The sequence below is a fragment of the Ischnura elegans genome, chromosome 3 (genome assembly GCF_921293095.1).
Source record: "Ischnura elegans chromosome 3, ioIscEleg1.1, whole genome shotgun sequence".
In the NCBI taxonomy this organism is placed as follows: domain Eukaryota; kingdom Metazoa; phylum Arthropoda; class Insecta; order Odonata; family Coenagrionidae; genus Ischnura; species Ischnura elegans.
In genome coordinates, this window is record NC_060248.1 from 126893741 (window position 1) to 126919732 (window position 25992).

At 37.5% G+C, this 25992-nt stretch overlaps 1 protein-coding gene across 1 annotated transcript in view; it reads right to left on the reverse strand.

Moving 5' to 3' along the window:
• The window catches only part of LOC124156550, a 1117512-nt gene that overhangs the window by 448419 nt on the left and 643101 nt on the right, over positions 1–25992 (reverse strand). Inside the window, exon 8 of the mRNA XM_046531158.1 lies at positions 17111–17216. The gene's annotated coding sequence lies outside the window, so the exon portion shown is untranslated. The remainder of the gene's footprint in view (positions 1–17110; positions 17217–25992) is intronic.

Here is a 25992-nt window from a genome sequence, read left to right on the forward strand (position 1 = left end):
CTAACAATACAGCTCATTCAAACTATCATAAAATAGGGGAGGTGGACAACTATAATCAGAACATTTGGAAGCACATCTCTCCATTTACCAAGTACTTAGTGTTTATTTAGCAAAGATCAGGTAAAAAAGATGATCTGTGACACTCTCAGACTATGACAACAGCTCCTCTGGATTTGAATTTATTAAAAACCAGACCGCTGTAAAAAAAATGAGTGAGAAATATTTTAATATAAGTATTTTCTAGCATCACAAAAATTATTTTATTTAGCTTTTTTCATTAAATCTACTCTAGAGGCATCAAGAATCCTTATGATGGACCAAAAAGGATTCAAATAAACAAAATTTTTAAATAGGGTTGTGTATGCATCTCAATGTAACTGTGTACAGCCGAGCTGCGTGGATGCAAAACTAAACTATGTTATACATTCTTTGACTCAAGCTTAATTTCTTAGTTAAAAAGTCATCCATAGCAGAATGACGTTACGAAAAAAAAATCAATTGTAACTGAGGATAGACTGATTAAATAACATACACTAAACTCTACTTTTCATAAGGCAAATTATTTGTACAACGCAAATGCCCACCAGAACACAATTTCTGAAGAAGAATACGATAAAGAAGGTCTTGAGAAAAGTACAACATCCATCTTTTCTTCTAACATTTGATATCTACCGACAAATCAATAATAAAATTACTTCTTCATCGCTTATTTGTATACAGAGAGGCTGAGACCATTTACAAAAGACAATTTCCACAAGAATAAATTTTAAAATTGGGTATTTTATTATATTGTTTATAGTTATATTATTATTATTGGCTATTTTTATACAAGTTTCCTTTATATCCTGGGATATTAAAAAGGGTATTTTTTTGTGTACATTCTAGCCTTTCTTAGTTTTAGACCACCTTAGTTTTGCAACCTCAAAAGTATCAATAAGCAAAATTGCACTTCATGAAATTTACCCTATAATGTATTAAATTTATATTAATCTGTTAAAATGTTTCCCACGAATGAATCGTAAGAATGACACTAAAGACATGGCCATTTTCGAGCTCGAGACTACACGAGGAAAACGCTTAAAACTGAGATAAAAATTTGCTTTTCGAGTCTCGTTCCGTGAATGCAGAAACAAAACTTATTGTTCCAATTACTACAGCTTTAGTGAGATATTCTCCTCCACCTTTCCCATGCGAGGGGGCCCAAATAACGCAAACACCACCCAAACTTGGCCTTGCCGCCATGAATGCTAATAGCAACGACCGCAGAACGAAGATGAGGATAATAGCCATGTGAAACTGCCGCCAGCCTTGGTCTCCCCAGTCAGATAAAAGAGTTTGTTTGGCGGAAATACTTAGCCGGTGTTTTAAAATGCACCAATGGCTGCGTTCAACATTTTTTCAGGAAAATTCTTGCGACATTTCACCTAAAAATTCATGCTGGGCATAATGGTAGTTGAAAAACAATATTACAATAGAGTACCTCTTTTCATAGCATCGTCAAGCGTTGTCTGAATATTGGAATTCTTAACAAGATACTCCTCTATAGTTTTGTCCTCCAACTCTGGGGCAAGCGAGTGGGAATAAAACGACAAAAATTTTAAACGCTTATGAGAAACTCTGTGTGAATATAGGCGTGCTTACTCGGTTTTCAATAGCTTTTTATGTAATAACCATTGGAAAAACGTTCGCAATTAAGCCCACCAATCACACAATTCATTTGAGAATACATATTTAGGTCTTCAAATATAAAATAAACACATTTTTTTGAAGCAAAACCTTAGATAAGACACAACTGCTGGGACAAGAATATCTAAGAATGAATAATTTAATTTTGTTTAATCTACTGACTTTCTTCGTAGTTGACATCACAAAATAAAGTCATTCATGCTGATGATCCGTCTGAAATTTCGAAGGTGCTTATCGTTCGAGGGCTGAAATCAGCTTCACATGTTACGAGGCAACGGTAATAGTGATGAGTTGGTTTAATAATTGATCCAGTTTCATAATTCATAAAAAATAATTATTCATTCTTAAATTAGACAAAATGCATTCATTAATTACCACTCGGATAAAATTTATTCATGTGTACCGAGCCAAGTGAGAAAAATTAATAAAATATGTTCGAAATAGAGGATTCATTTTAATTCAACACAATATTAATCTTTAAAATTAGGGTGAAATTTATTTAATTTAAAATACAAGTCTAGTATTAGTCCGTAAATGTGTAAGAAAAATTTTAATCTAAATATAAGGTAACATAAAAAATATATTTCACGGTCTTTCTTATTAGATTTATTTGACACAGCCTAAACGATTTTTCTATTGATGGCAGTTCTTATTATTTCCCTAGTAGGTAATTTAAAAAAATCCAATTCAGTGAGGGCTAGAAATTCTGCTTTACTCTACTTACTTATGCTTAAGAGAGAGTTTATATCGGTTTCTTCAAAAAAATAAATTTATTTTACCAACATTACAAGCATTCGCGAATTTGTATTCTGTCTTCCATGAATACTAATAATATCCGAATCATATAAGTTTGGAATGGTTGATAAGTTCGAACGACAGCCGGTAACTAGGGTGCCTTTCGAAAGGCAATTTTCGTGATTTATAAATGCTTGCAATTTTCGAATGTGTTGTTAAGGTCTGAATACCATGTAAAATTGTGGAAAAATTGTAAATAGCGCCACCGAACATAAAAATCGTGTAAAAACGCAAAATATATGACGCCATGACATTTTTGTTCTTAAAAATCATGAAGCCTTAGCGATAAAGTAAATACAAGTATATCATCCATTATGGTGGAAAAATTGTAAATAGCGTCACGGAAAAATTGAAATCGTGTACAATTGCAAAACATGCGAAGCCATTTTGACCCCTTTATGTACTACTTATACCTAGATAATAATTATTTGTTGCCGTTTGCTGTTGGAATGCTTTAAGAGCCAATTTTCTGCAGAAAATGCTATCGGTTGGTAGGTTTAACCTTTTCATTAATGCGCATGTATAATTTGTTATTTTGCGCAATATTTTAACGACCGTGTTATATGCATATTGGGTCCTCTTGCATGCTGCATGTTGGTGATCGATCACCCCTTGCCAAACATGCTAGTGTTGTCCTACAGAGTATATGTAGATTGCTTTACAATTAGGTCATTTACTTCGTTGCGCAATAAAACGACTATAAGTATGGAAGATGGCGAGGAATGAAGGTATCTCGGGGTATGTAGTTCATCCAATGACCCTCGGTCAGCGCGACTAGACCTGGACGAGAGTAATTCAAGTGCAATTTACCTGAGAGTGACATCAAGTCGTCGTCACCGGAATCCCCAGAGAGCCATTTGCCATGCGGCGGCCCTCTGGCGGGGAAACAGGGAAACGACCGACACGACCCCACCCCCCACATACACACACGCACGCGTGATCGCTATCTTGTTGATTTCCCCGTGTCCCCCACTCTGCCACCGCTCTGATTGACTTCGGCTCATCATCTTCCAACTCTATCCCGGAATATCACTGGCTAGCAGCACGAGCAGTGAGTGGCTAAATCAATAAGGAGGACATGAAATCACTGAAAAACACGAGACAAACAAGATAGGGCGCCATGCCACATGGTTGGAGTGAAACCTCACTTATGGATCATTCAAAGTTGACGCTCTTGAATGTGACGGAAGCTACCATCAAGTGGCTCTGAGCATTTGTCCTCAATGCACATGTAATAGTTTATAATTGATTCTATTCCCTCCGCACTTGCAGCGCCCAATCAAAAGAAAACTCCAGATCTATTGGTCCATTCACTAAATAAGCGATAACTTATGAAATGAAATGCATGCAAATCGAGATAAAATTTTCATAAATGGTAATTTGCTGAATTATGACACGAATGTACCCATTGTGAGGGCATTGAAAATAGCCTGCACCATTAGTAAACAAGTATTTGTCAAATAACACGCCATTTAACATGTGGGGTGGAAGGTCTATTCCCATTTACATGAAGAGTTCCCCCGAGGAGATGCAACCAATGCTAATAAATTTAATAGTAAATACAAATAAAATAATATAATAATAATAACAAATAAATATAATACAGCAAAGCAGCTTTTGCGGATGGGTGATTGCTTCGGATACGCACATTGCCTTCGTTTTGGACACATTGCCGCATCTAAGGAGATAGACTACGTCAAGGTAACTGGCGTTAATTATCACCAACATAATAAAGAAAGACCTTCAGAACGTAAAAATAAACCGTAGCTAAATACGAAACCAAATCTATCACTAAGATTTTTATGAGAAATCGTCTAAATTTTACTTCATGAGAGTCGTTACACGTCGTAATGAAATACAACTGTAATTTAACGCTAACACACGCTGGAATCGGCAGCTCAGTGCTATCTTCTAGGTCTTTCTGTGTTGTTTGCCTAGAAAATGACACTCACGTCGATTAACATTTCATCAAGTGTGGATTTCAAAAATGTGTTTTATTATCAAAAATTTTAGCTGGTGCCAAACTATAAATTTCTATTTTATCAAAATATAAACATATATTTTAGGCCAAAATATAAGTTTAAATTTTCGACCAAAGTTCATGAGGGTGACTTACGCATTGCGAGCCAGTAGAGCAAGTACGAGGTCAAAGATAGAATAATCAAATACCCAGAAAGTCCTTCTCGGTTGAGATAAATCATCCTTTCCTTCCCATGCTGATTCCCGAAATAAAACCCCTCTAGTTTCATCTCCTTGACGCCGTAATAGCATTTGAAGCCCTCCAGAAACCAATCGTCTGCTGGCCAACGGTCACCGTGCTGCCTGCTCACGGGTGAGCTCGCGAAGGACCCCCTGTAATTACGCCGAGGCCTCCAACGCTGAAGATTCAAAAGGAGGGATTTGAAGTGCGCTCAAAAGACTTGGCCGTATTCATGGCACGGGAAAAAAATCAGGAGGGTACGAGGATCAAAGCGGGAAGCACAGATGGCCAAAGAACGCGAAGATTAGGAGAGCCAATATGAGTCAGGGAAGGAGCAGAGGCAACATTAGCTGGATGAGTTACCAACGCCGCCAGTCGCAATCATGAATTAACTCGACATGAAGATCAGGAAAGGACATAAAACGGTCTGAGTGGGGGAGGACAGTGGAGGGCTATTCAGAAAAGGAAATTAACGTTAAACATAGGTACATGATGTTTGCCAAAGAACTTTGATGATGGACGAGTCTCGTAATTACAGTTTTATCAATGCTTCTATCGATAGGAAGCAAAGAGTTGACTCGTTTACAGGATGAAGTTTGTTGTATTGAAGAATTTAAAACCACATCTCATTTATATTTTAATTTATGGTGAGTGACAGAAGTTGTTACCCACTGGAGTCAAAAAGGCTAAACTAACCAATAAATGCCAGCGTTAATGTATTGGTAATGGATGCAAACAATCGAGATTTTCGAACAGTTAAAGAATTCACAATGTAATACTAAATTAAGTGATTAATTTATTTTTAACTTTCAGTTTGTATAGATCGTGGAGATTCAGTCTCAATCGCTATTTTATTTTCAATTAATTTAAAGGCTTTAAGGAATTTGGTTTCTATTCTCACGAATAAATCATAAAACTTATATTTTTAGAATATTATTCGCTTTTTCAAAGAATCATTCTAATACCAGCAAATATAGGCATGTGTTTTCCTCAATGTGTAAAGAAGAACTCTTTAATATCGTCGTGAATCAGGAATTTGGAATTGACGGGCGAAGAGCGTCGCTCTGGCCGTTCACAATGTGTTACCTCGTTCCGTTCCATTTCCGTGCTGAGTCCTGCCGGCCGTTCGTGGTGCTTTTCGTGCTCCATACAACAGTAGAGAAGGAAAATATTTCTTCTGAGAGCATGAAGTGGTGCCAATCCATTTCTTGGGATACTTATCTGAGTAATTGTGCCAATCTCTCTTATGTCTGCATCCATTTCCCGATTCAACGTCAGCCACCCTTTCTTTATTCGGTCCAAAATCACGATCTACCCATTACCTAAAGTATGCTCTGAAACACGAAAATCGGCATATCGATGGCTAAGTTCTAACAACACGTATCTCAAATTCGGCCGGTTTGAGACAGGTATCTTAAACAAAGTGTAATAAAATAAAAAAATAAATGAAATACAAGCAAAAAACAACCTTTTGCCCGAAAATGAATGCTTCTTCTTCAGTTTTATGAACTTTTGGTTTTTAATTGCTGTGTACAAGTAAAAAAAAATTGATCGTTTTTTTTTCGCTTTCCCGTAAAGTTGCTTTCTTGAGATGCGTGTTGTTAGCACTTAGCCATCGATATGCTAGTTGGAATTTTATACAGATTTACAGAAATAAAAAAAATCCTCTGGTTCTGAAATCTCTCTTTTCCGGCTGTGTTCTTCAACTGACTATTTTTCACCCCAATGGTCCTCAGATTGTCTCACGAACCTCTAAGTTATTAACAGGCGTCTAAACATCTTCCTTAGCACTAAGAAATCGCTTCCCCTCCCTTCGCAAGCTCGCTTCTCTTCTCATAACTTGAGATCATTCCTTCACAACAACGGCGTGCACTTAATGACCACAGGTTTTTATTACAAAATCATGAATGGCCATTTCAAGTTGAACGACATTCTACCAACCTTTTCCCTCCATATTCCTTCCCGTAAAAAACGGAACTCGTCTCTTTTCGATCTACCTCACCACCTTTATTTGTGACTCAGATATCCCTTACAAATCGGCTACATCTTTTAACTAAAATTCCATCAAAACTCCTACTGTTTACGTAACATCAACAAGGATCCCACGGATTATGTTAGTTGCTTATACTCTTTTATTTTTATACAAATTTTATTTGATTACGTCTTTTCTTTAGTAATAATTTCCTAGCATTGATTTCTTATTGTATTTTGAAATGATTTTTTATTCACATTTATTTTATTTATTTTTTCATTGTGTATGGACACATGTTACTTTGATGAATCATAGATGAGCTGCTTTTGTTTAAAATTATTTTGTAAAGTTTAATGCCAAGTATTGCCTTATTTTCCCTGATTGGCTACCTCTACAAAAGATGGTATCCCTTCTTGAGTGCTAAATTTCACTGATTACCTGTGTGTCTATAGGAGTAATTTTGGGTAGTGAAATAAATATCTTTATATTAATTATTATTACTTGCATAATACACGAGCGCCATCAGAAGACTTCCTCTCTAAATCCCTCCTCCTTTTCCCGTCCCTACTCGAATTATTGCTCAGTGAATGAAGCGATCATGTTAGTGATATAATACCTAAGTTTATTCAATTAATGTTTTTCATTATTTTGTTCTTTGTTTCTCTCAAGTATTTATCATTTTGTTTATAAATCCAATTATAAAGGTAATCTCAATTGTTTTTAGATTGATACTAATACATAAAATAAAAATAAAAATAAAAATCTCTCCCGGCTACTCGCGCAAACATCACAGTCCTCTCCTGACCACACCTCTGCGAATATCTAATTGCGAATCAGAGGCTCGAGGACTCCAGAGTGCATCGCGGTTGGCGCCGTGTGCAGAAAAACGGTTAATTATTAATCCTGCTTCGTTGCCTCCACTTCACCCACCTCTTGATACACCGCCGTCTCTTATTCCGCGAAGACCAACTCCCCCAGGGGGTGAGGCAGAGCGCAAGGGGATGTCAGGTGGTCGGCTTCGGACAACGGGAAACGCTTAGGAATTCATTAAGGAGAAATTCAACAGCGCAGCTCGGCTCAAGTATAAATACACCGACGGGCAGCTTCGCTTTGTAAATCACTCCGGGCCTCACGGTGACGACGCCGTGATAATTGTATTTAAGCGCAAATGAGCATTCACTTTTTTTTCAACCATGTGGGTACTATTACTGGTCACACTCGTGACATGGGCAAAGTGGATTATAAAGCTAACCCGTCTCCCTGTTTTGAATGAGGAAGCTAGAAATTCAAAATTCCACTCCATTTGACTTATTTTCTAATAGAAAGAGGTATCAAACATGGCTCATAGGGACAGCAAAGTACAGGTAACACATTAGGCATAATATTATTGCGGTTTGACCGCCAGAATACAAAAAGTTTTATCAAACACTTCTTCTGGCAATTTTTGCTTAGTAGCAGTAGTTTAAGATGGATAAAGACTATAATTAACGGAGAAAATGTTTTTATAAGTGAAAAGAGGTGTTATTCAAACTCATCATCCCAAAATGTATTCATTATAATACATTCTTCTGAGCTATTGCAGCATTTTCCCACGCATTAATCCAACCGATGTAGTTACGCAGCGAATGCATTTTAAAAACATTACCTTTCTCGTTTTAATTCTTTTCCTACTATAAATAACCCAATTTTTTATATTCTCTGTGTCTGGCAATTACCTAATTCATCTAACTGCCCACACTCGAGACGTAACCAAGGTTGATCATGAAGTAATCATATCGCTCTTGGATAAAAGAATTTTAAATATTACTACTTATCTAAAATTATGGTTTAATATCTGGGCTATGAAGTATAAATTTAGTTACGCAACTAGCATTCATTTAAATAGCCTCATAAGCACAGGAGCTAAAAATATGTTACGTAATACAAACTCAAGCTATCGCTTAGTAAGCAGCAGAATATTCGAATAAAAAAAGTCTTACTAAACAAATTCCATTTTTGGTTTAGCGCCAGGGATTAGAGATTCAAAATCATTAACTGAAAGACTACTTCTCTTCTACTACGTTCTCCAAAAATCTACCCCTCGTTATTTTTGGAGTCGTTTTAGTGCTACAATATTCTGGAAACTATGATTTGCCACAGGAAAATTATATCGAAATATTATTTTTAACTTGCATTTTATGCAATCTAAAAAGGCCTAATTTAGGTACGAGCTGCCAATATTGTGAAACAGACGGAGAAATATAAGGTTGAGTATCAAGGGAGAATTAATCGAAGCAAGGTAAAAGTGATCCATCAACAGAAGCACGGAATAAATTAAGACATTTTTTGTCATTTATAGCTCGGATCAGCAGGATGAATTTATGTATTTATTTTCATCCAAAGAAGATATAACAACCCGCACTTTTTTAAAGTTTCATGAGAATGCATAAAAGTTTGGTGTCTCGCTGAACCAAACAAGGCCCTTGTTTCAATGTATAACGTTCCCTTTGGAATTTCACGTGTAATATATATAAGGTCAAGGGGCAACTTGAGGTAGTTTTTTTTACCCCTCTCTCACTCCGAAGTATTATTAATAAAGTTCAACGCCACGTGGGCCGCCAAATGGGTCCATGCTTTCGTTCTTATATATTTTTTTTGCATCCCTTGCGGCCACCTAACAGAGGGGAAATGAGGTGAAATGGAAGGAGGTCTGAAGAGGGTTCAAGCGAATGGAAGCTCTTCCGAACGCCTTAACACGCATTCCTGGAGCCAAAATTTACTCGGGCCCCGTCTGGCCGAGGAATGCAGCTGAAATCGAGGGTAATAGCAGATAGCAGACGTCGAGAGACGGAATGCGAGACTTTTAGAGGGGGAGGGTGGAGACGGCGACAATGGTCCCCTGAGTAGACGCTGCGTTTGGATACGGAGACAGAAAGGGCGGAAGGTCGGAGAATAATCTCAAGGTGGCACACAAAGTCAACCCCTTTCCTCCACCCTGAATTCCCGCCCTCTTACATTACATACTCTGGCCTACGCCACCAAAAGAGAGCGCGTTGTCACCAGTGTTGGTATGTAATCGAGTTAAAGTAGTCGGATTACCTGTAACGGTTACTCTTGCACAAATATTCAACTTTAACGATTACCTTTGCAGTTATTTTTTACTTTTAGTGATTAATTTTGATGTAACTTTTGTTCGCAACGATTACTTTTGCAGTAATTTTTTGTAGAGATTACTTTTCAAGAAATTTAATTTTTATTTGTAATGAACTCCGCACGGCCAAAGAGGAATCGTCACTTTCGTTATCATCGTTACTTCCTCGTAATCGATGATTACTTTACTGACTCACCTAACGATAACTTCCGAGTCTCATAGTTCCATAATTTGCTTGTTAAGATTCAGCAACTTATATGTTGTAGCCTACTTATGCCTGTACAAAATATGACACCCCTTGTGTTGTTAAACCAGTTATAATTGTATGTATCGAAAGTGAAATTACAACTTTAACAATTGCTATGACTCAATTATTCCTCATTTTTATTCTAATATTCGACAGTTGCCAGACGATTTTTTCTCAACAAAAAGTTTGTTCTATAGTTACTCGTGTAATAAATTTTGTTTTTTCTTTTAAACAGAATATATAGGGCAATAGGAGAAACTTTATGATCATATTTTACTCGAATATCTAAATTTTTAACTTGAAGGGGAATTTTACCTGTCAAAGTTGAGATGAAGCTATTATTACATCTGTCTTTTATATACCAGTCTTAAAAATAGATGAAGTAAGGTGTTTGTTACTGTATGTTCTCAGTTCTAAAAAAAATCCAAAATTCGTATGGGTAGCTTTGAAGCATGGAAGGATCAGTTATGTGGCAATGAAAATAAAAACGAATGAATAAAACTCAAAATAATCACTCAATACTTAGATGCCAAAGGTTAGGCATGTTAAGTGAGTGTATATTTCACTTCATACTGAACATCCTGCAAGCGAGTCGTGGTTTGAACGAGGAACAGGTAGAAAAGATCGGTGTTAAGTTAGGGGAATGTACACGATGGCGTAAAGCCAACTCCTTTTCTTCCCGTATCAATCGTCATCCTCCAAAATTATGTCCTGTGTCCTATGCTATCGAGAAAGCTAAAGGAATTTGTACTGCAGGATATCCAACCAGAAAGTCCACAAGATTTCTTATTGCTTTGAGCTCCTTTGAAGAATAAACTTTGTGAAAAAATATTACGTCTTCATCATTGAATATTCAAAACATCTACTTTGGAACTAGGAGACTACAAAAATATACAATGTCATTTTGAATAGATCTAATCATAAATCATTCTCAATTTTTTCCCCTGATGGCTACTTTCATTCTCCAATTTTATTTTTTTTAATTCAAGTGCAAATGATTGCTTTAATGTTATATAACTCAGAAATCCTAACTAAAAAGAGATTGACTGTATAAATATTGCATAAATTTTAAATTCTTAAGGTGACACATTGATTGTCACTACGGGCGTCATTAAAGAGGAAAAACTTCGTTCAAAGTTTGTTTCACATTGTATGAAGCACTAGCAACATTTCTACATTCAGGAAATTCATTTCTTCGGGGACACATGCAATTTTCAATAAATTTTGACTAATTTGGTAACTATAACCAAATAAATTATTAATTATTCTTTTGAGGGAATATTTTACGAAGGAATAATTAAAAAGTGCTACTCCGTTTCAATTTTAAATATTGTATGCCTGTTTCCCGAGAGCCTACTCACGGTGCATGAAAGAAAATATCATGAGGTACTTATATGAAAGAGCCACGTGAAATAGTCATATGCGAGGAATAGGAGAAAATACCGCAAAATTACTGCTAGCTACTTTTTTTCCTCGGGGAAACTATCAAAAAAGGTGATAAGGGTAATGCTGAGAGCATCAAACTTAACTCATTCCCTTCCCCTATTCAAAAAAATAAACGTCATACCTTTGAGGTATTTATTTGTTTATAAGGTCCTTGGAGTATTTTATATTAGAGGTGGTGAAAAGTACTTACCAACATCACATGATCTCCGACATTGTAATACTTTTCACATACCCAGACCAAGAACGGAATTATTTAAACAAAGTTACCTATTCTTGGGACCGAAAATTTACTGTGAGTTACCAAAATACATAACTGACGAACAGAATGTATACAGATATTGCAAAAGGGTAAAGATGTGGCTGTTGGCTCATAATGATGTTTCACATTTGCTCAGGTGAATGAGGTATTGTGATGAATGGAGTGAGATGCAATGATTGTTTTATGTTAGTTAGTGATTTCATATTCTATATGTTTATTTTATGTATTTTATATGTTTTATATGATAGGGAGCTTAATATTTCTCAATACAAATGATACAGCATGGTAACGTTATTTTGCGCAATATGTACAAAAGCACTCTAATTGAGGAACGAGTTAGTAACCCCGAAGCGGAGTATTAACTCCAAAGGGGTACCTATTTTCCTGTAGCCATGTATCTCTTAAAATTTATATTTGTGTGGAACAATAAGCATTATTATTATTATATCATCCACTCCGGTAGGAAGGCAGTATCCTCAATGGCAAGCTTTTGCTTATCCTCAAGCGCGCTCCGTGTATACATATGCACTCCTCTATTTCCACATTTCCTAGAAAGGCTGAGGAACCCCTGGGAAGATATTTGCAGCCATGGGCGTCTACAGAATCTAAAGAAACGCCCTAGGTGCAATTCTCGCTCGGCTGGTCTTTCCAAGTCACAGACTCTCAATGGAGTGCTCTTCAAACAGCAGCCATCTGAAATGGCTTCTCTAGGCAAGAAGTGCACCGGTAAAATAATAGGAATGATGTCAGTACTAAGCCGTTATTCTTGAAGACAAAAACGTTCATATCCAAATGAGAAATAGCTACACAGATTCCCATTCGCATGAGAAGACCGATTGCCTCATGTAAAGACGTCATTTACCCAAAACTAGGATGAAAGAAAAGCATTCTCACTATGCATCAACGTTTGCTGATCAGGAAAAAAAAAACTTGCGTATTTTCAAATTACAATGAAGCCAATCCTACTCAAATATACTACTTAAGAATGACAGGTACCTAAAATATTAACATAGCTATGGCTCACAGCTTCACAGGTTCAATTTTCCAGACTAGAGGTATTATGATCCAGCAAATAATGACTATTTTCCTCACCCAACGACCTTTCGTCACAGTGGAATAAAATATGCGCTTAGTAAAATTTACAATAATGGGTTGTAGCGTTATTACTCAATGGGCTGAAAACTGAACGGTGACACCATATATAATGTTGGATGATTTTTTCAATCACTAAGATGTCTAATTTAAAACATTTCTCGAAATGAACGTTAAAATACTAAAATGCGCGTCATCAGCGCAAAAAATGAAAATGTTCATTATTGAGTAGAATTAAAAATAAATAACCAGCGGGAGAAAAGGGTGCGCTTGATTAGAACGACATTAATTCCGGAACGCATCCGAGGGCCATCCAAATCGAGTAACAATGTCCAAGCCTCCGATTATTCTGCATTGGAATCATACTCGTAACCGTCCCACCAGTATTGGATATCCTGCTAGGTCTATCTCAAGAGTTTCAGGAAGGCGCAGTTTTCCAAAGTTATTCTTCCTATATGCACATTTCACCAATAAGCAAAAAACTTTATTTCCAAATGCATAATTATATTCCTATTTATGAAGTATTAGTTGCTTAAAACAGCACTGTAAAGCATAAATAATACTGATTTTGCATCAACTGATCTATTACCACGAAGTAGGTAATAAAAACCGGAGGAATATTTTCTGTAGATAAAAGGGAATAAAAAAATTTGAATTTAAAAAAGTATCCAAAAAAAGCATTTCATCCTGAACATTGTAGTCGACGAATACTGGAGCGGAAAAAATATCCCAGAATAGCATTACGAACGTCAGAGATGGTCTGTTTAAATTCCAATACAATTGCAACGAATTCGCATTAACCGCAAATCACACTATACGTAAGCAGCATAGTTTTCTGAGGCAACGTGAGCACTGAGGCAACGTGAGGAAACTGAGCAGGATGAAAGTTTTTCCTTCGATGCTTTTCTTTCACTGGTATTCCAGCGGCGAGGATAGAGATAATTCCGATCACAGAGACGGAGAAAGACGCAAGGGCCTTCAGCATCTAGCGAATGGAAACAACTTTATGCGAAAGCAAATACGTGAAGGCAGGAGATGTTTCAAAGGAAACACAATCGACGCAGAATTGAGCGGAGTTTGAGAGGGCGCAGATCCGCAGTGCAAAGGCGACCGAATCTGCTTCAAATCCGCGACTCCTCCCTCGCGCTCCGAAAATCTTGTCCATACGGCCAGAAAAATAGAGGCTCAAAATTTTCTTCTACCGTTGAGAGCTAAATCTGAAAATCAGTATCATCACTCCTTAGCTGACTCTTTCAAAATTAAAGTCTTAAAATGATTTCTCGAAATAAAATGTGCTCTAAACTGATAGGTATTTGATATGCACCGACATATATTAAACTTAAACATAGCCAATATTATACTAGTGTGTTTAACGTATACTCCAGCTAAAGCTTCAATACTAACCTTTGGGTCGATTCACTGTGAAAGTTAAATTGCGTAATTACAGGGTAGTACTTCCAAGGTAGTATCATCACAATTTATAATTGTACCTTCATGTATTTAAAAGTGTATTAAATGTGATTAAAATACTTGTGCTGTTGAGCAATTGTAAGGTAAACTCTTGAGAAAAAATATGTACGTTTGTGCATATAAAATGGGACCGAAAGAGAAGAGGTTGAGAAATGAGGAGGCCAGCTACAAATATTATACGTAGTAAGCAAGATGATACTTGTAGTGGAGGTGCACCGTACACCGTACTGACGGGCTGCCTTGGACACTTGGGATGGGCTGTGTTTGACGTTTATCATTGGCAATAGTATTCCTTCGCTTAAACTCGATAATTTTTATTCAAGTTCGAACAAAAGTGAAAATATTGATTTGATGGAGAGTGAATTGAGAGAGATAACGTAAGTTTGGATGTATTTGCTACAAGTATAGGTAGATACTGAATTCTCGCGGCGGCTCGTGTGTGATGCCTATATCTTCCTAGCCAATTGATGAACTAATAATGGCTATGTATTGATCACAAACTCCTTTATACATTTTTTTCTACTATAACACATCTGTATGATACAACTACCTATAATGATGAAAGGGTGGAAATGACAGTTATTAGACCAACTTATTTTTCTACAATGCTAATACACCGACGCTCTCTTCTCCTTGTCGTTTTCTCAGCGCTAAATGAAAATAAATTGTAAAAAAAACAACACGGTGCCCCTTCTTCGTAAACCTTCCTTCCTATCCGGACTCATTAACGCGGCAACAAGGCGGATGCAAGCATTCGGACAGGGGGAGAGTCCAAGGGGAGCGAAGATGGATGGACCAACGCCTGGCAAGGGGGCGCGCGGAGGGGAGGGAGGCGGAACCGGGAAAAGTGACGGCGCGGCGGGTGCGGCGGCGGGTGTGGAGGCCCGGGCGCGGAGAGCGAAAGCGCGGATGAAGGAGCGGCTCCACTCAGAGGGCAGCGCCATCCGTGCGTGGGACGCCAAGTGAGTATATCTGGAGTCAAGTCAGGCGTTTCAGACGCAAACACTATTTCGCAAATTGCTTCCCCACAATCGACAGGTTGCGAACGAGAGGAAAGACCCAACCCTCCCCCCCTTATTCACCCCTCACCTACCTCTTCCTCTCTCCCTTGTACTTTTTAGGCTTCGAAAACTCTCCCGCCTACACCCAACAAACCTCCCTTCCCTTTGCTGGAGAAAAAGCGTTCAATCCGTCCATCCAAAAATCCCCTACCCCCCCCCCAAACACCTTTCCCTTTCCCTCCACTGTGAAAAAAATGATCCTCCTCCTCCTCCTTCCTCTTCTTCTTTAAAACTCCCACGTTTCATCATCCTCTCCTCCACTATTCTCGCAGCACGCATAGAGAACCACGGCCACACCCACAAAGACCCTCCCCTCCCCCTAACTTCAGCCCACCCTCCCCTCGCATAGTCAGCCTCCGTCTCTCCTTGCCTGCTGACTCTCAATCCCTCGACTGTAAAAAGAGAGCCCTTCAACTTTCCGGCTTTCTCCTCTCCACTCGCCAGCAGCAAAAAAGTTAACAATAAAAATACAAAATAACTCTCTCTCTCAACCCCCCTTATAGTTTTCCACACCCCCGCTCTGCCATTCACCCCCAACCCTTGACTCATATGAAGACGCCACCCTCCCCCTCCTCTTCTTCATCATCCCCCTCACCCCATACACTACTGGCGCCTCTTCTTCCTCCTTGCCACAAGCAGCGCCTCTCTCCTTTCTCTGCTCCACATCCTCCCCACGCCCACCTTCTCCCACGAGTACCAGCCCTCCTTCACCCCCGACAACCTGATGACGTCAAGAGATAGTTCTTCCCTTTTCTCCCTTCGGTAGACACAGGCAGCAGCGATTAAAGGGCAAGATATAACATGTACATAGTACCGCGCGAGTGTTGCTACGGGGGGTGCCAGGACACCAGCAATAAAATGCTCAAGGAAATGCTAGAAAGAAGTTCCATCCAGTATTTATTTGAGGCCTTTATTGTTCTGGGGAAAAACGTATTCCCATGCCTATTCATTAGGCAAAATATCTGTCTTAATTCATAGTTTCCGTCTGAGGATGAATTTTATACAAATTGCTAAGGAGAAAGTTTATTAAAAGTTTATTTGTGCCATGTTGGCTGAAAAGTAGAGTTCTTAGGGTCACCAACTAGCATATGGTACATGCTTGACCCTGTGATTTGAATTTACATAAAGAATCGGCAAAAGACACATAATGGCCTTATTTTGAAACGGAAGTGGTGGCTCGATGATGCACCGTGCTATTCATCCAAGGGACGCAGCCGTAAAGTTGACCAATAGATCGTAAATTAAGGTGAGATTTCAAGTAATCCTCATGTTTCAATGTTGCCTATTCCTATACGACTTTCACGCAAAAAAATCATACTTAGCCAAGGTTTTAGGTTAATTCACCAAAAATTTAATGACAAGTGCATTTTAGGATAACTAAGACCTAAAAATGACGCTACAGAGTTGGATCTTAGCTAGGAAATCACATTGAAACTAGAACCTCAGAATAAATACTTTCTATTTTATGAAGGATTCTATCACATTTGAAGGTCTACTTACTATTTTATATTGTAAATCCAGCATTGTAGCTATGTAGATTAAGTAACCAGGATCTCTAATTTTGGTATTTTTAATGAATTAACTTCAAAATAAATTTCAGAGTGTCTTAATCACCTTCTTAAAATTCAAAAATTGTAAATAAGCATATTATTTTAAAATGTACTAGGGACATATAAAATTGGTACGCATTGACATATTTAAACCTTAATATCAAAATTTAGAGGTTTAGGAAACTTCGCATTGGGTACTCACATGGTCTGTCAGTTGAGATCTACTTTCTCGACTCCGCTGATGAACACCAGTTTCAGGACCGCGAAATTCTCAGAGCGGGTTTATCCAGTCACTTCAAGATGTAAACCTGAAATCATATAATGAGAAAAACAATTTAAGTGATAAGTAATGAAAGTAACAATCAACATTTGCTCTTATTTCACATTACAGCTAACTCTGGGTTCCCTTTCATGTACTTAGTACGAATTGTAAATAAAATTGATATCTGTCAGATTGCGCGTTATTTTACCTCTTTATAGATTGGTGGCTGCTAATCAGAAAGCTGAATTTGCAAGGACACCTCAAAATACAGGTTAGTTTCATGGGCCATCTGTTATTGCACTTGTAAGGAGGAAAATGAGATAACGAAGGGTACTTCTGCCATGCTTTGCCGTAAAACATGATTACATTGTAATCAATATATTCTATACATGTAATTAAAATTGCAATGCTCACTATAAACACTTAGGTTGAATTTGAATATAGGTATGAAAAATATCAATGTTTATTTTCTTAGGAAAGCGTGGATGAGAAAATAATCATCCACGCTTACCTAAGAAAATAAAATTGACAATTCATATAATTGTTACACCTTCCAAATCAATCCTCAAACTCTTGTACTTGAAATCAAATTTGCAAAGAAAAACAAAAAACTAACTGGTGCTCTAAAATGCATTCTAAACAATGTGACGTAAAATGCGATTAACTAGGCCTCCGAGATATATTTCTCTGGTAGTAGAACGGCAATCCTATCGTCTCCGATAACTATCATAAATTATGAGGGAAGCTATCGGAATCTGATCTCAATTTGTAGCCCTTCGCCTTAAAAGAAGCCACAATGTATCTCCCTCGATCGGCTTTTTCGCCCCACCGCACGGCTTCGCCTTAATTGGCCCGATGTTTGCTCTTCCGTTACTCAGGTAAACGGCTCAAAAGACGCCCTTGATGAGGCGGCGGCGGCGGGAGGAGGCCTCGAATACTATCTTGCTCCAACGGAGTCCTTAATCAATCAATCAGACTCAGACGCGACCGCGACTCCGTGCAACCCATCCTCTCCCCCCGCCCCAGACTCCATGAACACCCTCAAGGCGAGACAAAACCTCAAACTTTTACCCTAATCTAACCTCAAAAGAGTCGATTCTAAGACACATATTGACTGCAAGCGTAGTGAGAATGCGATGTGGTTGTGGTATCTTATCGGGTTTCAGGATTTTCCCAATTTACATACCAATACACCTCTGCAAGATTCACTCCTCCATTAAAGATCATGTCTAGGGTCAAAGATCAACAGGGAATATTGAAGCAAATTTGAGTCATCATCTATATTTTTCTTCAAAACATAATGCATTAAGGTAAAAGGAACTGATTTCGTGACAAAATACAGTAGAGATGTAGCATAATGTAAAACGGTTAAAAAAATTTAATCCAAATTAATGTCCCATTAAACACGCTGTACCCTGTGCAACCTAAGAATTAAAAACGCGGAGGTGGTTAAACAAATATGCAGTGAACTTAAAAAATCTACAAAATATACTATGTTTAAAAAATCTTTTTATCTTTTTTTATCATAAAGAAGTAGACTTTTGGCCATCAATTAAACATATTATGCAGTGTTTTGATAAGAAACTGCAAAGAAATCAGGAAGGATTACCCACTTAAAAAATAAAAGTTGCTTATAATAGGTTCATTAATTCATTGCATATTTAAGTACATGACTAGACACACGAAGCAAAAAAATATTTATGCGTATCCAAAAAGGCCCTTTCAATTTCTGTGGTGCTTTACTAAGAACGACATGGCTTCTCGTTTCAAAGAGATAACTTCGTTTTCTTTTAAGTTTTTCATTTGCTATTGGTGAATAACAGCAGGCATATGATTATGTGTTTATGCAATGTAAACAAATTATAAATTAACGACTTATTTCATTATTATATTATTCAAAAATTTATCTTAAATGATAAAAATAATTTGTGAGCGGATTATAATGTAATATAATATAATAACGAAAGGAGTAGGTATAATTTTGGAGGCAAGCAGTGATTAACAAGAAGACGCACAAAAATTCAATTCCAAACATTTTAAATTGAATGATTGACATTTAAAGAGTCAAAGAAGTAATTCTGAGTTCTGCGGTTGTTTTTTTTTCGGGGTATTTTTGTTGCGGATGAGAAAAATTTTGAGCGTTCGTAAAAATATTTATTGCTCTTATGAAATGCTCCTGAACAGTGGAAACAGTCTAAATTCTGATGGGCAGAGAAAGGTTTTTCTCAGGCATTTTCCTCCGTTTTCATCGCATGAATCCCTATTGCGTGGAACCCGAGCGCGGAGGAAATGACGAAGGTAAATAAAGCATAACAGTTTCCCCGGACCATATCCCTTTGTTTCTTTCAGCTTCAATTTCTTTCTGGGCCTCGGGTTTTCCCCGAGGAATTCCCTCGACTCCTGGGAACGAGGTGGCCCAGGTATCTGCGGGAAGAAGACTGGATGTGGTTGGGATGAGAGGGGAACACGGGAGGAAATGGAGGGAAAAGGAAAGGGGAGGCTCGTCGATTGATAAGGACCGGGGAGGGAGAGCTGGAATGGGTCACTCGGCAAAAGAGACTTAGGACATAAGGAAAAAACCAAGCACGTTTGCGTGGCCATACTGATCGCATACGAAGCCTTGGAGCTTGTTTGCTACCTGCAACATTTACCCATCAGCACAGACCGTCAAAATTTGTTGCATACCGTCAACTGGGGTAAATTTGGCCCAGCTTTTCATGATCTATCAGAAACCAACCAACTTGTCTAATATCTAAAGTAATAAACAATGTAATGTAAAGGGTATAAATTATTTTTTTTTCGAAAATTTGGGCTAACGTTGCCTTAAATTGAGGTAACTTTGGCCCACTCTAATAAAAACATACTAATATAGTTCTACACCATGAGCTGAAGCAAAGGTAATACACACAAAAAAATATCTCTATGTATTCAGTTTTCAAGTGTACCTTGATTTTAATCTGTAATTTATTCCATTCTGGCAAAAATGAAAAATAAAAAAAACAGCATTTGTGTTAGGAAAAAAACATGCTATACTGCTGAAAGTATAAAGAAAATAAATACCACAAGGCCGTACTCTTTGCTCGGCAAAAATGTGGAGGGGGTGAGAATTTGGAAGGATGACCAAAGAAAAGGACAAAAATATAAAACTAGGAAAATCACGCTCACACTCACGCACCCCGCGGATTTTTTCCGAGGCACAAATTTCCGCGTAGGTCTCAATCCCGTGTATATATAGCCTGTGAATGTTCAAAATTCCTTCCTAACCTTCATGAGAATGTTAATTAATCTTCATCTAAGAAGAGTCATACCTGTCACCTGTCGACCAATGCAAGAAGTGAGCTGATAACTCATTGCAAATAGCAAAATACGGAACTATGAATCTTTTTACGTCTCTGGGCCATAGTTAACCAGTTGACTTTGCTAAAAACCGCGGATAGAAGAAATATCCCATTGACTAAATACAAACTCTCCTCGCATTACTTACGATACATAAGACTAGGAATCGATGTTGAAAACCAGATTCTCAAATTTTTTTAGCAAATGTTTAATTTTTAATGCACTTTTTAGTGTTTTAAAACTTAAATGATTACATTATAGTTCATAACAATAAAGAAACAATTATTTCTTCATGCACGCTTAGATCCCTTTTTTTATATATATTTTGAAACATATCTCGATAAATTTTATGATGGCAAATATCGAGTTATTCTCGTTTGGATAAAGTTGATAAAGGAGAGACTGCAGCAGCATTTTAAGGTCATACAGAGTAAAGTAGTTGTGGGTTATTGGAAAAACTGCAGGCTATAGCGTTCATAACGTATGCTTAATATTAACTACTGTTGACTAAGCAATATTTGTTCCTTAAAAAACCCATTTCTCCTTTTTTCTTTGCAATTCATAATCTTTCAATGGGCGTTGAGGAAATGTTGGTCTCTTTTTTGACGACAAATATCAGATATCACGAAGAAACACGTACGTATTTACTTGCACTGATTCTAAAGAGTGATTTTGATACCCTTGTTTTACCTATTGATATTCCGTCAATTTTTTTCTAATACAACCTTTTTTCTAATTACTAAAGAGAAATGGAATGTCGAAATCTGTACAAAGAGATGAAAGGGTGGTTATTTTTCACCAAAAAAACCTCACCTAAAGGAAGGAAATTGAGTCAGCCCGTTATGCCTCCAATACAATATCAAGCATTCCTTCACAAACGTGATCGTATAATCTCTATTGTTCGAAGCGATTCAGATTAGATGCAACAGTTAATGATATGAAAGATGTCTTCACAGTCATATTTTAAAAAGCATGATAAATACTTATTGCTATTGGATTTAGTTCTTCTTTTGCTCCATAAATAACAATTATCCACAGTATTAATGTAAATAATGATCTGATTAATCTCTAATTATACTAGTCGTTGTTGTCTCTTTGACTGATTCATCTTAACCTGTGACTAATCAACAACTCATGACACCTTGCAACCCTTTTGCTTATTTTTTAAAATTTAAATTAGCAACTGATTAATTCATTAACTTCAAAAATCGTTTCGTTAACAGTATAAAAAAGGAAAGCCTATTTTAAATTTGATTTCAATAACTAATGTAAAAGTAATTCTTAAAATCTTCCGGGTCCCTACACAGATCAGCTTGAGGAAACATGTGACACATTTATCATACAAATTATTTAGATTTCCGAACAATATTTTAATGCTTACTGTGCTTAGCATTTGTATTTTATATCCTGTCTCTTCTTCGGAACTAGAATACTACAATAACTACATTTTAATGTCAAGTCAGAGAGATTAATTGAAAATCCTATACAAAAAATATGTTATACACTAAAGGAAAATATACATCGCTATGCAGAACTTACATACATGAATGTACAGCATGGAAAAAGTCGATTAGTTTGGGCTGGTTATGAATACCATTATTGTTCTTTAAAAATTTTTGCAGGGATCAAAAGAGTCTTTGATTTTTATACAAATAAATAATTTGGATGGACATACAAATTTAATCTTAGAAATTCGCATACAAAGTCGGGCCTTTCACGAACGCAATTTCGGTATCCAAGGTGATATTTCTTCCAAGGAAACCGTCCCTTTCTGGTCCTGTCGTAGACTTTCCCTTCGGCGGAGAAACATCTCGCCCGAAAGAGAGGAAGAGAGAGAGAGAGGGGGCAGGGCCACGTGGAATGCCGAGGCGCGCGGGGCAGTTGAAGGTTCATGCTTCTCGGCTGCGACGACACGCGAAGGAGATTTAATCAAGCGTTAATAAGAATTTTCTCTCTTCTCCCTCGACGTCACTTCCTCTTCTTCTTCCCTTCGTCAACCTCCCTACTATCCCGAGACGTGACTGTCTCCACCCTCCTTCATCCCTTGCTTGCCTACCTCCCTTCAGAAACCTACCCCTAAACTCTCTCCCTCATAAGCAGTCCACCCTCCTCCCCACGTAAACATTAACCTTTCTCTCTGTGGAATGCGAAAGCCTCTTTCATTCTCTCTGCCTGAAGGGTTCTTTTTCGACTGATTTGAGGCAAAGGTCTCCAAATTTAATTACTGCTTTAACAATAAGCGAGGTGAAAGCGAATCGTTTTGTTTTGCGGATGTTAACTGGTTCACACGATTGTCAATGAACTGCACAACCCTGGATTATATACCCTATGCTAGTGGAATTTCAGTTGATTCTATATCATAAGGTAAAAAAAGCATGTTATCTAGAGGAGTGAAGAAAATGCATTTGGCTAAATAAAAAAAACCACAATAGGCCGTAAAATCCATAATAATTAAATTTCCCATATTTTTAATAAATATATAATGCTTTGCACTGTCACACAAATTCTTACCTGGTGTTATGGATATCTTTTTACAATTCAACTTAAAATAAAACTAATAAAATTTTCACTTTATCGTATCTTTATTATTATTAAAGCCCCTATTAAAAATAATTCACTGAAAATTAATTGAGCTAAAAATCATATTGGAATGTTCCGTACCTAAAAGAGGTACATTTTTCCACTAAAATCTAGCGACAGAAACTGCTTAACTTAAAAAAAGAATCTTTTTAACATAATAATGGAAAATAATGAATTTAACATCATTTTATCGTTGCGCAGTGACATCTGAAGCTGTTTCAGAGCGGAAGCAGTGACGCTAGGTTCCCATTTTTACTTCGTCATAAAACCATACTCCTGTTTTAACCGTAATGAAACCCCAACATCACTCCAAATATATAAACCAGAAAAAACAGCAATTTTTGCAACACTTGGTGATGAGTTTGAAGGAGTATATGCATCTGCTGTGCATGCCTCTTGGAAAAGCTGCAAAAGCATACGCTTTCGGGATTATTTACCATTTTACTGATGCCGGAATGAGAGGGAGGATAGTGAACGTTCTCTTCGGGGTTTACTCGGGCAATCTCATCTCACACACGGCTTCTCTTGCTCCTTTTTCAATCGCTGCGTTCATGTATTCAGGTCACATTGTTTCGAACGATCCCCGCTCAAGGAAATTGTTTCCACCCCCTCCCGCAATAGACTTTTCATCCCTCGGTCACGGTTGGTGAGGAACGTTCCTGCATTTCCGCAAGGCTTCATGTTGATGACGGGCATCGCAAATTGTAATATTTCTGGCCTCTAAAGGGATTTTCTTGATGTAAAAAAAAACATCGATGGAAATGTGGACGAGGACTAGGAGGAGCGATGGCGGTAGTCTTGATAACACTCACACACACAGGCACAGAGAAAAAAGACACGTTCCCTACTCAACATTCTTGGCCCCCGTCCACCAAATTTCCAATCCTTTTACGATCCCGACCGGTTCCCTTAAAGGAGAATCTAAGACGGCCGAGAGAGGTTAAAAAAAAAGGAGTATGGGGTCTTATTTTTTTGAGAACCCTGTGGAGGAGGTAGGTCAAAGGCAGTGGATGAGGGAGCAAGGCCGATGGAGACGTGGAAGGCCAAAAAAGGGGGCAGATTTAATGGAGGGATCGTTGTTGTACATAGGTGTACGTATGCACATGGCAATGGATGATAAATATAATAAAAGAGTAGTGAGAATGAATGGGCAGCAGCAGGAGGGATGGAAGATGGCCGTGTGAGACTGGCATACAGAGCAGAGAGCGGGGTACTGTTCAATGATATATGTGAGTGTGCGGTGCATTTGAGAATAGCGCCGTCCCTCGCCTTGTATAGATTCCTTCATGAGGAGGTCACGAGCGATTTCTGATACGCCCTGAAAAATTTCCTGGACGAAAGGCTGCGAATTCCGATGGCTCGAAGTATATCTGTTAGACATGAACGATCTTTCCACAAGGTAACTGTGTATTTTCTTTCATTACCTAGGAAGTTGAAGCAATGCATAGCATGTGGACATTTAGAAGAAAGTGGAAAAAGGAAGCTTCGAGGGGAAAAAGGTTAACAACATTCCTTTCTTTTGAAAAATAATACTTGTGTATTGTTATATTTGACGAAAAATTATTAACTATCTTCTTATCTGTAGATAAATCTAAGAAAATCCTAACTTTGAGCACGTCATAATTTTACTATGGTACACTCATGTTCTAGTTCATTATCATCTAGTTCATTGCTATTCGCCTTAATATGGGCTGAAATCGGGTAAGGAAAACATTATCTCACATTCGTTTATTTATAAGGCCCTGAGAATAACTGTAGATGTAAAAAACGAAAACTACAGGTGCTTTCCATGTGATCTATTAACAAACGATAAAATGAAAGGAATTCAAAGCGCCTGAATTATGGTGGCAGAGAAAACCAAAATAACTCTTTTTCATTCTCAGTTGTGAACCTCCATTCAATGCGACAGACCAAATCGATACTTCCGGTTCCGCTTGCGAGTTATTTTTGCGAATACTCGCATTTTTAATTTTAGACTAATGGAATATGGATTATTGGAAAATTAGTTGTAGTTTAGTTAAATTAGTTCCTCAATATTTATATCCGCAACCGCAATAAAGTAAAAAAATGACTATTTTCCCCTTAAACAAGGCGTAACTAATTGATCCTATTTCCCCTTGCCAATTGCTCGTAAAGGAAAAGGAAAGCATCTATACACTGTCAAACCTATTTACGACCACTCACTGTTACAATTGTTTGGGGTGAACGAGGCGAGATATGGCATAGGTCAAAGAGCTGAACAATTGAATCGGATAATTTTCAACCATAATCATTTAAAAAACTCCGAAGGAAAGTTAAAATTATGGGAGTTTCCTTACTCCTAATTTTTTTAGACGCAAACCTGTTCTAAAATTGACGGAGCAATTGCTACATATCCATTTTTTCGATTAACTTTATTTATACCTTAATGACTTTCGCGTAACGATCTTTAATTTAAGTGTCGCTGAATATTTTTTTCAGCAAATTTGACCCATGGTATCCAGTTGAAATCTTATTATTGCATTCACAATATTCATATTGAAAACAGGAGTGCGTCTTTTTTGCTTTTGGTTGGCTATGCTTTCAAAGTATTAAAGATCTGAAAATAGGTCTTATACTACGCTCCTGCGAATTACTTTGCAAGCTTAAGTCAATGACTTTCATATTACATATTCGTACTACCGATACTAAAGATATAAAGATATCCTTAAAAAACACATTCCCTAAATTTATCTCTACAATGTCTCTATGCCTTGGACATGTAGCGGTTAACTTTGCTTCTTTAAAACATTAAGAAGAGCTAAATCACGTAACCACTGAAATAAAATATATCTAGCCTTCACCCTGCCTAACTTATAGATAAAAAGTTTTAAAAATGTCAAAACTAGAACGAGTCACATTATTTTTGCCACGACTACGATTGAAAG